The sequence below is a fragment of the Neopsephotus bourkii genome, unplaced genomic scaffold, assembly GCF_033783945.1.
Source record: "Neopsephotus bourkii isolate Nb327-2 ecotype Australia unplaced genomic scaffold, CSIRO-AGI_Nbou_v1 NB_346, whole genome shotgun sequence".
In the NCBI taxonomy this organism is placed as follows: Eukaryota; Metazoa; Chordata; class Aves; order Psittaciformes; family Psittacidae; genus Neopsephotus; species Neopsephotus bourkii.
In genome coordinates, this window is record NW_026900852.1 from 1,842,860 (window position 1) to 1,858,408 (window position 15,549).

The following is a 15,549-nucleotide window of genomic DNA, read 5'->3' on the forward strand; positions in this document are numbered from 1 at the left end:
AAATCAAGAAACAAATGACTGCTAAGGAGACCCAAGGCTTAAAAGATGTAATAAAGACACAGATTAGCAGCACTGATGAAGTACTGGGCTCTGAAAATAAATCACAGCAGCTTTCTGAACTATTCAATGCACACAACAGCCTCCCCAGATTTTACATGGAGGCAGAAAAATAGGCTCTGCCAAAGTGAGGAATAACTTCAGCCAGCTCCGAGTTACAAACTAAAAGTGAACCGAGCCCTAAGTCTACAGAAAGCTCTCAGACTGATGTTGTAACGAAGTCAAAGTCGCACCTAAATCTATTTTTGCCTACTTTCCAGTGCTGCCTATAACTCATGAGGCCGGGCAAGTCACTAAATCAATGGTTAAGTCTGAAGTGGAAGAACCCCAGTACCAAGTAGGTATTTTGGCTAATACCATACAGGAACGTCACACTTCAAGTACCTGTTAAAACAACAAGAAGCTGCAACAGTCCCGTCTCAAACTGGCAGTTGCTAATTGCTCCCTTTCTAATTTGCTGAGAGCAGCATGTGCTGGATGAAAAAGTGCCTGTTCTGATAATTCAATTATAACAGAGTCGACAGATACTCGTGAAATTTACATTTTTATATCAAAGATGACATTTGATAGTGACAATCCAAATGCCTTGAAATCTGTCTTTTCAGCGCTAATGATTCTTACAGTAATAAACACCTTGTGCTGTGACCCTTGCCAGGCTCTTTGTAAAGTTGAAGGGACATTTATTGCTCTGTATATGCCCATTCTATTAAAGTTATTGCCTAAAATAACCATATTCCTCCAGTTGCCTTGGTGGATTTATCCAAGTTTTATGATTTTATACCTTTGCGATGGAGAGACTGCTTGCATGAAAATTCAGTATGCTATATAACTCCCCATGAAAAGAGATTTTGGAACATCTGCAGATGCACAACACGGAGCTTATTAATAATACTCCTGGAGCTAAAGGCTATAGGCACAATTAGAGACCCAAATACTGAGCATTTTGCACACACGTAAGGATGCTAAATAACCATTTCTGGATATTCTGCTTTTTACTAAATGAGTTATCTGCATCATTGAGCAAGGGTATGAATATGAAAAATGAAAAACCCTCTGCACACACACGTAAGCAGGTCCTTATTTCAGTACCAGTACATATTTCTTTTGGAAATCTGTTCCAGGAGAGAACAAAAAAGAAAGGAATAAGCCTATGAAATATACTTTTTTAGACCTGTTCCCAATCTCCATTCCTCAGCCAGTTACTACCTGGATATGAACTACTGAATGTGATGAAAATTTCAGTCACAGCTTTGCAACCTTAGTGTGCTACAGGCATCCTATGGGATCATCTCTGCCCTGAATCCATCACAGCTATAATTAAACAGAATAAGTAACGGGGAGGTTTACAGAGCAGGTCAGTGACAGAAGGGGGAAGAGAAGTGCTGTGATTTTCTGACCAGTGGACAGTAGGAGAAGCAGGGAACCTCAAATAAATACGCTTGCAACCTTCTGAATTCCATGAGCAGGAACGAGGTGGGGAGAGAGGGGAGGGAAAGAGAAGATGACGTTGAAGAAAAGGCAAAAGAAAGAAAGAACCAAATAAAACTCCAAACAAGCTTTGGATTAATTTCAGGGAATATTTAATCAGTGTTGACATTTAAATCGGGATGGGGGATAAAAGGAAAGTGCAAAGCACCCAGCTTTCTAAGTGCATTCTGTGCACCCAGAGCTTTTCCTCATGAATCTGATGTTCTGTTTCTTTGCAAATCTCATTTGAAATCTCATCAACGTATGGAGGTTTTACTTGAGAGTGGGAGCATGCAAGCAAACAGAAAGGTGCAGTGGAAATGTGCTTAAGGACAGAGGAGCAAAAAAGAGACAGGCATCAGGGCTAATGAACCACCAAGAGAAACTTGTCAAGATTGGAACAAGAAAGAAATTTACTCAGAGAGCCTTAAGTAAAGGAAATAAAGGACATGCCAAAAACATTACCCTAAACTGTGAAATATATAATGTCAGCAAAAGGCAGATAAGGCAGTGTTACTGTAACTGAGCCTTTATTAGTGCCGCTAGGAAAAACAAGAGATTCCACATCGGAGCACAGCATCTTTTGCGTTGACCTTGGTAAGTCATGCTTAAGCTATTAGCAAATCCCATGACAAGAGCCTGATGAGCAAAAGACACTGGTGTAAGAAAGCCCAGGCAGCTGGATGCTAATAAATACATTTAGAGAAAAGACTTTTTGGCAAAGCAATGAAAGTAGAACATGTCAACACGTGAGGATTTAGACTACAGGAAAGAAGAAAGCAGAATAGAAACTCAAAAACTATGTTCTTCTTCCTTTCCTCGCTCTTGGCACCTCCTTCTCAGTCATTTTTGCCTTGCCCATGCTCAACACAAGCCCTGAGCTTTGAGGAAAGAGAAAGGAATGATATGAAAAAACAACAGTTGTCCAGTGAGACATTTCCATTAAACATTGACTCTACCGGGAGCTGAGCTCTTGGCATCTTGTGGCACCAGCCATCAGGTTCATCCCTTTTCACAGAATCTGAAATCAAACTTAAGAAAGGCAGCAGAAAGCCTCCAGCTGGGAGGGCCACACAACACTTCAGACCACCCTTGGGTTTAGGTTAAACAGCTGGAGTGCCTGAACTCATCCCAGACCTCCAGAGGCCACGGGAATGCCCTGAGGACTGAATCTATCTAGGGAATATGAAGAAGACAGCACCCCATTGCTTTTACAGCATTGAAAAAAAGCCAAAATACCATCACTTTTAGTTTCGATACCACACTGTCACGGCTCAAATTCTCCTGGGCAGAAATCAATACAATCAAATGCAAACAGCCAACAAGGCTGATGAACACCACATCTACACTTCATACATTAACCGCCTTCCTTGGCATCCACGTAAAGCTTTTCTTCCAAAGGAACAATCAAATGGCAGAGTATTCCCCATGGGAGGTGGATTAGTTTTTTCTCTTGCTTCTGTGATACCGAACATTGCTTCCATTATACAAGGAGGCATTTGTCAGTGTTACTTTTATGGGCAACAATTAGTCCTTTATTAGATTTTCTGAGATTCGTTATGTGGTAATTAATATACCATTCAAACCAGCATCTGTTTAACATTTATGGAGGAAGTGAACGAAAAATACGAGAAACCAATCAAACAACAACAAAAACCCCACACCGAGAAAAAAAACAGTCATACAGAAAGGTTCCTCTAAGACAAACGACAATACTTGACTTGAAACAAAAAGTCATACAATCATAGAACAGTTAGGGTTGGAAAGGACCTTGAGATCATCTAGTTCTAATCCCCTGCCATGGGCAGGGACACATCACACTAAACCATGTCACCCTAGATCACCTTAAACATGGCCTTGAACACTGCTGGGGATGGGGCAGCCAAAGCTTCTCTCTGGGCACCCTGTGTCAGCGCCTCAGCACCCTCACAGGGAAGAGCTTCTGCCTTATCTCCAAGCTGAACTTCCCCTGTTTCAGTTCGAACCCATCACCCCTTATCCTACCCCTACAGTCCCTGATGAAGAGCCCCTCTCCAGCATCCTTGTAACCCCCTTCAGACACTGGAAGCTGCTCTGAGGTCTCCACGCAGCTTCTCTTTTCCAGGCTGAACAGCCCCGACTTTCTCAGCCTGGCTCCATATGGGAGCTGCTCCAGTCCCTGAGCATCCTCGTGGCCTCCTCTGGACTTGTTCCAACAGTTGCATGTCCTTATGATGTTGAGGACACCAGAACTGCACACAGTACTCCAGGTGAGGTCTCATAAGAGCAGAGTAAAGGGGCAGGATCACCTCTGTCAACCTGCTGGTCATGCTCCTTTTGATGCAACCCAGGATACAGTTGGCAAGTCATATAAAAATAATCTGTTGATAAGGTTGGCCCACATAAAATCTGTGCAGGGGTTTTGAGTATTCAGTCATCTAATTACTGAGCCCCAAATTAGCTAATGGAAGATAATGACTGAAATCATATTAACATACACATATTTTGCTGATTTAGAAGTAACTCTTAGAAATCGTTGAACCTCTTCTTCTGGCACCTCTGCCTGCTATTCCTCATCTATCCTTTTGTCTCTGGCCTTATATAAGTACCTTTTAATACTGTCCATGGATAAAGCATCAAAAGCTTACTGAAATTAAAGCTATTCACTTTAATTGTGAGCAGTTTTTTAAAGGTGCTTAATTACACATCAGAAATATGTATGATAATAGAACCATTCATACTGTATATTAAAGTATAAAGATTCTCTCAAGCAACAAACGTAGTCCTTAAAGAATCCCTACCTTTAAAGGAACGTTTTCGTAATGGAAGAAGAAATCATGATGCAACAGCTTACTTGCCTTTTTTATTTGAATCCTGAGTCCTTGACTCTCTGCTCACTTGAAATTAACATTCCCATTTCACTGAAACATCCTGCCTCAGGTCAGTGCACATCTGGTCTGGTTTTTAAGGAGCTGGCTCAGATTTCCCCATGACAAAACCCCTTTCCCCTCCATGCCTAAAAGACATTGATTTTCTCTAACTCTTGGACACCTCAATCTCCCTTTGGGATGATTGAACTTCAGCTAAGAGATGGGAAGAACAATTCCAGTAATCCAGTACTCCAGTACTGCAACAAAAGAGATTCTGTGGCTATCAAAAGAAGGCAGGTATAGACCATAAGCAAGCTGTTCACTGCACTTCAAAGCTAAACAGGGAGATTTAGGTTACATATAAGGAAGAAATTATTCACTATGAGGATGGTGAGGTTCTGGCACAAGATGGCCAAGGAAGCTGTGGTTGCCCCATCCCTGGTAGTGCTCAAGGCCAGGTTGGACGGGACTTAGAGCAGCTTGCTCTAGTGGAAGGTGTCCCTGCCTATAGTAGGGGACTGGAACTGGATGACCTTGAGGTCCTTTCCAACCCAAACCATTCTATGATTCTATGATTCTGAGAGCTATGTGAATGATACAAATCAGAGCTCACCCAAAAGGGTTCCTGCATTTGCTCCTTGCACAGTTGGTTTGGCTTTCACAGAAACAGCAGGCTTCTGAGAGCGCATTTACTTGGGATGTTTTGCTCTTTCCGGACCCAGCTCAGTGCAAGATGGAAGAAGGGAGCTGCTAAACGTGCTGATTTGCAGAACACTGTGTGTGGCAGATTACAACAGCATGGTGTCACAGCATTAGTTCCATCAGCTACACCAAGTGTTAGGTTCCCTGCAAAACAACATGGGACTATTTTCAAACCTGACAGACACACAGCATGGGGGTTTGGCAGAGATGAATTCAGTAAGGCTCTGCTTTTCAGTGGAACCCAGCCAAGATTCTGGCAGATACCTATTAAAAATTCAAGCAAAACTAAAGCTAGATATTGAACCCATCACTTGGAACCAATGATAATATCCCCCTTTCTTGTACTGTACATCTCCCTTCCCTTTAACTGAACACCTCATCCTTCCCAAAGTGTGGAAAACATCTGTGGATACATACCTGACTGGACAAGGGGATAGCCTGTACCTCTACCAGACAGCTCACAACCAAATATTGAGTTTATTCAACTTTCATCCAGGGCTTCCTCAAAATGAAGACGGTCCTTCCAAGAGAGGCACCACCCAATAACACATGTGGTACTACTGTTCCTGACTGCATTTACAATGTGTGTAAACTGCAGTGATCATATTCTGTTTGGAGCAATTTCTCCTAAAGTCTGAAGGTATTCTGCGTTCTGGAGGAGTGGTGCTTAAATGGGATAGATCACATTTGCCCCATTGCTCCTCAAACAAAACAAATCAGCAGCATTTGTGCGATAGGGATATTCAAGTGTGTTAGTACTATGAAGTATGAACTTTGGCGTCAAACCCCCAGCTTAATATAATGGTGTATTTGCCTAAAAAGACCTGGCTACAAGGTCTGTGCAATGACACTGATCCCTCAGCTTTCACCCAGCCCTGGACTCCTGGGGTTATCAACCTGGATAAAAGGCCTTTAGGTAACATATAATGAATTGCTTAAAACAAGTAATTGTCAGGAAAAAAACAAACTGGTTTAACACTTAATGTAAATGTATTGAATTAGCAATGTTACAAGGACAGCTTCCCTTCTAACCCCTGACAAAATGGCCAACAGTCCAATTTCACTACAAGTCACAGGACAATCTGCTGGCAAACCCTTTCTCTTGTGGGAGCAGGACTGATCAAAGGCATTGAAGTGTTCCCATGACACATCTTTCTGACTTACAAACCCAAAGCTTACCTCAAAAAGGCAACTGTAATTCCTACCAAATAACTAGAATCCAGGCAACCTGGTGCTGTAAGCACTGTGAAGCAGTGTACCACTTCTTCTGGAAGCATTTGTTAGTGGTACCCAGCCTATGTCATTAAAACCGCTTTAAATTAAATAGAATAATACTGCTAAGCCTCTCTCTTCATTGCTGCCATCTCGTTTTTGTCCTGCACTGTTGTGCTCAGAACTCGTGAGGCTGGGAATGGTATCTGAGCATCTCATGGGCATTAACAAACTAACGTGACACTAATCCTGCACTGGGGAAAACTACATTGATATGGAGGGAATGGAAATTCAGAAGGTAAAAGCCTTGTCTGAAGTCACACTGGGTACTGTGGCTGAGCAGAGGATGGAATGTTTTGCCTCTCCAGTTCCTGTTGGTTGCCTTAAGTACAAGACCAGTTTTATTTAGTGGATTGAGGCGTTCAACTCTGAGGACATGCAGATTCCCACCCTTCGTCCCTTCTTCTTAACATGGGATGTGACAACTGAGATTTTCTGCTTAGACTACCTGGAAGGATGGTAAACCAGCTACAATGAGAAGATATATATGTTTAATGACATGGCACCAGAAGAAATAGAATGCGTGCAGAAAGTCAAAGAAAGACCCCTTGGATTTTCTAGGTAGGTGGGATTTAGAGCAAAGTATAAAATTCAGGCACTAATGGGCGAGTTAACCTGGATTTTTAATGGAATCATGAAGTTGTTTTATTTCTATGGGAAAGATCCAATCATTGCAGCACTTGGATAGAACCTTTTCTATGTCGGCTTGATTTCCACCAGAGTCTGTCAGAAAACACCAAAGGGACAATCAAACTAAGTGGAAGTTTAGATTGGATCTAAGGAAGAAATCTTTACTGTAAGGGTGATGAGGCACTGGAATGGGTTGCCCAGGGAGGTTGTGAATGCTCCATCCCTGGCAGTGTTCAAGGCCAGGCTGAACAGAGCCTTGGGTGCCATGGTTTAGTGTGAGGTGTCCCTGCCCATGGCAGGGGGGTTGGAACTGGCTGATCTTAAGGTCCTTTCCAACCCTGACTATTCCATGATTCTGTAAGTGTTGAAAATGCCAAAATGTTTTTCCTCTGTCACACCTTTTGCATGATTCAACCGTTTATACATCTACGTTAGGAAACACACACCCTTGCTTAAATTTACTCCTCTTTTTCTACTTCTAATTACAAGTAGAGAGGTGCTCACCCATGCTTTCTTCATGAAAGATAAAACTGTTGCTCATTTTGTATGAAAAGCTGAGAGCTAGATAAAGCATCAATATAAAGTCATTTAGAAGTCCCAGAAAATTAGAACTGTTATTACTTGCCAAGGAATAAAATACACTTAGAGTAGGTGCCAGGCCATTTGCTGGGATGCAAACAACCCTGCTCCCCACTTCAGTGGGCTTTTTCATCAATTTGACAGATTTGTAACCATATTCGTTTGAATTGTACTGCTTCTGATTTTGAATGGTATCACTTAAAAAAGAATCAAACTTAGAAGAGAATGATGTTTTCTGACAGGATCTGAATTTCCTGAAAGGGAGAGCATAAAGACAGCTTCATTGTATGTGTCTGCCATAGGGTCCCCTCACCAAAAGGTATGTTACACCACTTCTTTACCTTTAGTGTTTCTGGCACCATTATGTACCAGCCAGTTTAGCATTAGTATATCTGAAAATGATGGCTTGCCACAACATCTTTGCCTAAATGCATTGAAGCAGGATAAAAATAACTCCATTCTAGGTGACAAAAATAAACTTGTGAGCTACTCGAAACAATAACATCTATGAAAAGAGAATTAAACACATTGTGTGGATGGTGATTAACACATGCAGTATGAAGTTAATAGCTGTCATCCTCTGACCTGCGCTATGTGGGAGGTCCAGCTGTTACACTGCTGCTTTATAGGCTTTATTTCATATTCGACAAATGAGAAGAGACTACAACTCACTTCCCACAAACCGGAATACAAAGTGCTATTGTGAGAAAGGTCAGCTTGGTGCACACAAGATGACAGCCACGCACACAGGCTCCAGTTTTGCCAAGAATGAAGAAAGCAAGGGCCAAAAGGACAAACACCGACTGGCGCAATGGCCATCTGCCTGTAACCAGACAACTCCTCTAACACACAACCCACACTGGCTACTGCTTCCCTTCCACAATCATTTACCATGTATGGGTCATAGCCATGAACCAGAACCTTATTTTCCCTTGCTCTACATAACCCTCTGAGAAACAAGTGCAACTCGTTCTAATGCAGTGAGTGGGGGTAAAATTTCACTGCACTGAGTTAGCAACAGCAAATGTTATTCCAGATGAATGCAACTAGAAGAGCTTGATTGTAGCTCAGTTTAACGTTTTGATCAAAAGCTACCGAAGTCTTTCATCGCTGTTCTGTTTTTAAGAAGAAAACACAAACCCCAGAAGCCCAGAACAGCTTCACTTTCCTTTGTAAGTGGTGCAGAGAAACATTAAGTACTGCAGAGTCAAAGACTGAGCTATCACCTTTATCACTCCACATACCTTAGTTTTATTTGTGCATTCATATTGCATACCCACAGGACAATTAAGCCACAATCACTGAACAGCCTCCAAAATTTGCACTTATGCTTGTAAGTCAGCATCTTCTAGTATTAACATCCTCCAGGACCCATGAGGATTGCTGGTGTCACCAAATGTATTGGGAAGAGATGGATGCCAGACAAATTATTCCTGTTCTGCATGCCTACGTGCCAGCCACTGCTTCCTTGCAGGGATCATCGTAAGCAGAACTCTATACTAGCTGAGCTGCCAAAACCTGAACTGGTGTCACATCCAGGAGCCAAACTGAGTGACTGAAGCCCTGAGATAACATTCAGGAAGGGACTGCTTTGCTTGTTCCAAATGGGGTTTGTTTTGAGGGTGTACGTGCAAGGTGAGGATTAGCTTAGATTGCTTTCATGCTCATACTGTTTGAAGAGAAAAGAGAAAACAAGGAATACAAAGGGACACAGTGGGTGAGATGAGATCAACAAGCTGACGAAGGAGGCTGAGGACAGAGAGGAAACAATCAGAGAGAATATGTTTTTGCATTACAGCAGCACCCCCAGAGCTCCAATGGGAGAAGGAACACCCCTTCCATGCACAGCACAAGTGTCCTGAACTGCAGTCTTTGCCACAGGAATTAGCCGAGCCCATTCGGAAGCACTAATGGAAATACAATGGTTTTTGTGTGAATATTCTTATGCCAGTGAAGCAAGAAAACCCCCATGGCCACGCTCCACACCAGCTGGAGAACATGAACCCTGTGCAGTTGGTGACGTGCAGTGCAACCAGGGCAACGTAGATCAGAAGAAAGAGCTTTGCTTCCCACCAACAAGTCTTTCCTACCCAACCTAGCACTCAAAATTCCTGGGATAATGACAGAATTAAAGACCTGAAGGAAAACCCAAATTCACTCACTTCCTAAATTTAAAACCGAGCCAAACAAAACCCTTACTCAAACAAACACCATCCAGGTCCAAACTTTTAGATGCACTGTACCCACGGTTCATATGAGAGTTTTCACAGCTCTTTATCAACAGCCTCCACTTCTCTATTCCAATTCTGAAGCAGAGCAGAGCTCTATGGAAACCTCCTGCCAAATGGACATTCATTCTTCATTTTCCACATTTTTTCTATCAGTCCAAACCAAAGTTAGGTTATGACCTAACTTTAGGCAGCACATCAGTTAAACAGAGCAAGTACAAAAGCTAACTTCCAAGCCTTAAAGCCTGTTTAACCATAAAGAGAAGTTTCTTGACCCCAAAAGTAAGATTAAGCCTCAGAGGGCTATCCAAATTGAAGCACAAAGTGCCCTAATAATTTTCCAGACATTTCTCTGGCCAGCTTTTCTCCTCGAAAAACCAATCCCAGATGCCTGCATTGAAGGTATTGCCCATCACATAATGATGTCTGTATCTTATCACTAGGTACTGGGTTTTTTGATTACTGCAAACCCTATTAATCAGACGGGCTGCAACACAGACAGGCGCTTCACCACAGAAAGAATTAGTGATCAAAAGCTGGAAATAGAAACCAGGACTTGTGAGGCAGGCTGAAAAGGAATCTGAGGACAATCGGCTTTGTAATCACCTGAAATGGAGAGAGTCTGAGCCTGAAAGGCTTTTTTACTTTCTGGTTCAGAATAAAAAGCGCAGAGTGAGCCTGTTGGAAAGAAGAGAAATGAGGTACAATTTTGGCAGGCAGGGAAAGAATGATGAGAAGGTCCTCATGGGGCTCCAGTCTGTGATGCTAAAATGCGATCCCTGTCAGCCCAAGAGCCATGACACAGTCCATTCAATGTATTTTTATTTATTAGTTTCTTATTAACCAGCAGTAATCACAAACATTTGCACTTCCTCCATCCCTCAGTTTGCCTTGTCCATGGACAGGACTGCTCACAAGGACTGCATAAAGCCTCCGATACTTGGATGCTCTGGGGTAGTAACTCAAGCAACGCGAGTAGTTGTTACCAGACCAGCCACATTGCTGCCACTGAGCTGATGAGCAACAAGAGATCTAAAATATGAAAGAAGCTGCATGAAATCACACAGCTTTCTTTAAAAAGAGAGGAACTGCTGAGCTATCCAGAGGCAGCCCATCTTTGCACACACAGTTTCCACTCATAGAACAAAAAGAGCCTGTTGTGCCAAGTTATTCTGATAATCATAGCAAGTCATCTTCGCTTACAGGGCTGATGCTGAGCTTCAATAAAGAACTTAATCGCAGAGAGCCTGACAGTGACTCCAGACTCCTGAACCGTGTGTTATTTAAGTGTCAAGCTCCACTGGGGCTTTAGCCTTGAGTGTCTTTATGGTAGCCTTCCAGTATGTGAATGTACAATATTAAATAAAAGGACCCTCTATTAATACTGTAATTTTAATAATTACCCATCTAATTCTAACAATTACAGTAGTGGTGGGCACAAAGCAGCACAGGCACATGAGCGTCTATTCTGTATGTATGAACTGACAGGGTAAAGGCGTTAGTTAGCAGAGCCCAGCACTGAGCTCATGTCTCCTGGCTCCTAATAATGCCTTAATCACTCTTTCAGCAGTTACAAAGAGATGGGAAAAGGGTATTAGGCTTAAAGCAAGAAACTGAAAATGCAGGTATTCCCTTTCCTAATTTTAGGATTTAATAAACACCTGCTTCTCCTATTGATGTAGGTACCTCTGGAAATCAAAACACCCCTGTATTATATTTTATCCTCACTCTACTTCCCTTCTAAGCCCCTCAGTTTCAGCTCCCATAAATAACTGATCTCTTTTCCACATTATAAGATTATTTATCCCCCCCCCTCCCCCTACAAAGCATGACAGCCTCTGGGATGTTTTTGCTGGTAGTCCTGTAATGATGCATTGCTTTCATACATTATCAAAACAATAGCACATAAATAATGCATTACAGCCATGGGTTATCCAAACGATGATCCCGATGACAGAGTGCCCCAGTGCTATTAGGCTACCACTGGCAGGAATATTGCAGGCATGCCATGGGACTTGCACTTTGGCCAAAACACGGATTTATTTTGCGATGTGGGAACAAGCTCAGAGGGGAAAAGGAATGTAGCTATATAACAGTTACTGTACTTAACATGGTAATGAATTTACAATGTGTGTGTTTGATTGGAAAATATATTACCATTGCTCCATACCTGGGTGCTAAGAGATAATACTGCCCATTCACCAGTGACAGCCACTTGAAGTTTATTGCTTACATTTCATAGCCTGTTTTTAATTATATACATATATATATATGGAATAAGCTAACAGCTAAATCTATTGGTTTAAAGCTACAGATGCCTTCAGTGTACATGCATACACAGAGAGATACGAACTGATAGCCTGATTGTTATCTCACTCATTTAATAGCTGTTCCATTTGTCTAACTTTAATGCCTTTATCTATTTTTCCAGAATTACACCACCATAATTAAGACTGCAATTAGTCTTGTCATTTATAGCATTTATAACACTGGAGCAGTGAACACTCACCCATTTCAACCCGTCTTCCACCTATGTAAGACTGCTGCCATTTAGGTGGCAGTGCCCCATTTTCACTTTAGAACCTCAGAACCCAACACAATTAGGAAACTTGTACCTTATAAACCAGTTGAGACACCCAATAAGATGAATAACGATTGGTGAGTTTTCCAGTACCCTGCATACCACAGACCCCAAGGCTCATCCTTTGCTCTCCCTCAAACAACAAGAAAAATTGCATCAAAAAAAGGGCAGTATTTGATATTTTCTTACCTTAAAAAAGAAAATCTGCCTTTGGAATTCTTAAAGACAACACAAACACTCTCAACCTCAGAGCTCAGTTTAGTCTTGGGTGAAAAGAAAGCATTATTCATTGCAAAAAGAATACTTGGTATGGGTCAGCCATAAACTTCCCATGTCCTCAGATCCATGCAGAACACAGCATGAAGCCACTACAGAACTGAATTCTCTTAGAAGTATAATGTGAATTTCCTGTTCTTGCACACAAGGCTACTTTCTTCCTATTAGTATCTCTTAGATTGTGTATCTGTTATGTGGAGGGGTGGGAATTGATAATTTCAATAACTGAACTGCCATTATATACATGCTTATTGTTTTAGGGTTAAATTACCACAGTACTGAGTATCTAATAATGTCTTTCCTTTAAGGAATAACTGTAAGGTGATGTAGAGTACATCAGATGCAAGCAGGCATCATGTCTAAACCCAGTGCAGAGTGAAAGAGCTATTCCCACCACACAGGCAAGGTACTCGGGTGCTTCACTAGCCCTTTTTGAGCACCACACGTGGGCAGAGGGGTTCTCTGGTTTCTAGTATTTCTAGTGCCCTATTTCAGGCATTTTTTCCTTCCTCTGCAGACGTCCTTTCTTTTGCTAAGAGTTCTAATGATGGGTTTATTCTTTCCTATCTGCAAACCAAGATCTCCTTGCACAGCTCCATTGGTCTTAATAGGTTTCTGCACTCACATTTTCTCGCTATTGCAGCATCAGTTCTACCCCTGACCACCCACCTCCCCTGGGTTTCTGGGGTGCTTCTCTTTATGGCAGCCTTTCCTACCTCACGCTCTACTTTCCCCTGAAACAAGCCATTTTCCAGGCACTGCTGTCAGCTTTCAGAAAACACAAAGATCGGGGTTCACCACAGCAGCTTTCTGTCACAAAGTACTGCAGGGGAGGAGCAGAACGCGTACACACAGGACTGTCTCAAGCAGTCTATATCTAACCTGAAGAGAAAATGAAAGGTCCAAGATGCAATAGTTAGCAAACTGAGAGTTATAATCAAGAAAGACTTGGTAACTTCTGCTCAGTTATGGGTTTTTTGGGGGAAAAAGCAGAGTAAAATAAAAATTAATGTGGAATTTTGGTCCTCATTTCAGCCCCTTGTGCAAAGCAAGGTTACACAAAACAGGGAGCAGGATGGATGGGGATCTGGGCTCTGGAATTGCACAGACCTGTAACAGATTCAGAGTCTGTCATCTGGCTGCTGGTCAAAGTATTACGGGTGGTGTTAACTGCTTGCTCCAGGGCATGCCTGACTTTTTATTTATGCATAGCAAAGAACAGTGGTACTACTTATTTCCAGAGAATAAAACCATGACAGAAACGTATTTGTGAGCCTGTTTCAACTCTTCCTTTTGCCTTCAGTTATTTTCCTTTGAACTTCTGGATTTGTCTGATAAACGGGGTGCTCAGATAAGAACTAATTCTTGACATTTAAGCAGCTGTGATGAAAAAGCCTCCCCACTGCATGCAAGTTCCAGAGTCTGAAAAAGAAAAGGGGATTTAATTCCACTATGCAATGACACGTTTCACTTTCAGAGCTCCATCCCCCAAGTAAGCTCAAATCACTTTACAAGCTTTAATAAAGGCACACTGCTAAAGAGATTCCATCTACTCTAATGACTTTTAAATCCGTTTTTATACAAAACACTTTCCATTTTGTAACCTAGTTTTTCCTATCCCTCCCCACCTCTTTCTCAACTTCCATTATAAGCTATTATTCAATTTTCTTTTTTTTCCTATGCTTTTTCCTTTTGGGGAATTAATTTCCAAGGAAAATGGTGAAATTACATGCATAAATTTTGTCAAATACAGAAGCTAAAGAGGAATTGGCCAGCAATTTCGTATTAGAGCTCAAATTTTATTAACACATCATGTGAAATTCTTAATGAGAGCTGCTGAGGATTGAGCACCTGGGCCCTAAATCCATTTTTTCCATCCTCATCTACAATGGTGATTGTAATACTTTATTTCTTCCACATAGAGCCCAGTTTTGCTCACTTTCAGAAACTGCAGTATCAGGGACAGTCACTCTGCACTTCTGCACCATTTCTAGCATTGCAGACCTCTGGTTTATTTTAGGTCTGTAGATACATATATTAATTAACATTTCTCACAGTTCAGGCACACGTGTGTTCACTCCCCCACTGGGATACTGAAATCCTTACAGCTCATGCCACTGACCCAGAAAATGGCATTTTATCTTCACTAATTGAGTCAGATGTAAAGCGAAAGAATGAGTTAATGACAGGCTCTCAGAGAAGCTCTCCAGGGTACCCCAGTGATCTCATTCTTCCCAAAACAACCCAGGACCAAGTCCATGCCTTCTATTAGTGCCCATCTGCTGGCATTTTCTCTATTTACCAGCCATCTACCCACACAGCTGCTGAGCTCTCCAAAGACAGAGAGGAGGAGAGCTAGCCAATTTAACCAAAATCCCTTGATCTGTGGAAAAACAGAGGTTAGAAAAAGTTTCTTGCCCTCCCAAGCTGGTTTTGCATGTTACATTACAGTCCTTTCCTTTAACCAAGCCTAGTCCTTTAAGGAGGAGACAGCACATGCTGTTGTTTCATGGGAGCCCCCAAAATATCACCACTTGAAAACTTTGGAGAGCAATTGCTGTAATATAGCTTATCTGTACTGTGATACAGTTTATCTGAACTGGCATTGTATATATCGAAGACTCCATGTGAAAATTACACTGCAGTATTTATGGCATGCTTGAGGTGAACACAACACTGCATTATTGCTTTCAGCACAGCCTGGATAAAACATGCTTTAATGGCAGACCATCACTCAAAGGTCTCACAGTCCTCTGGATTACATCTTGTAACTGTAGATACAATAGAAAGGAAATGATGAGAACTAGTGGAAATCTTGGAGCATCCTAGGTGACTTTACCATTAGTGTAAATGCACAGAGGTGGATTGTCAATGACCTTTTTAGTAACAATTATTCAAGAAGATACTA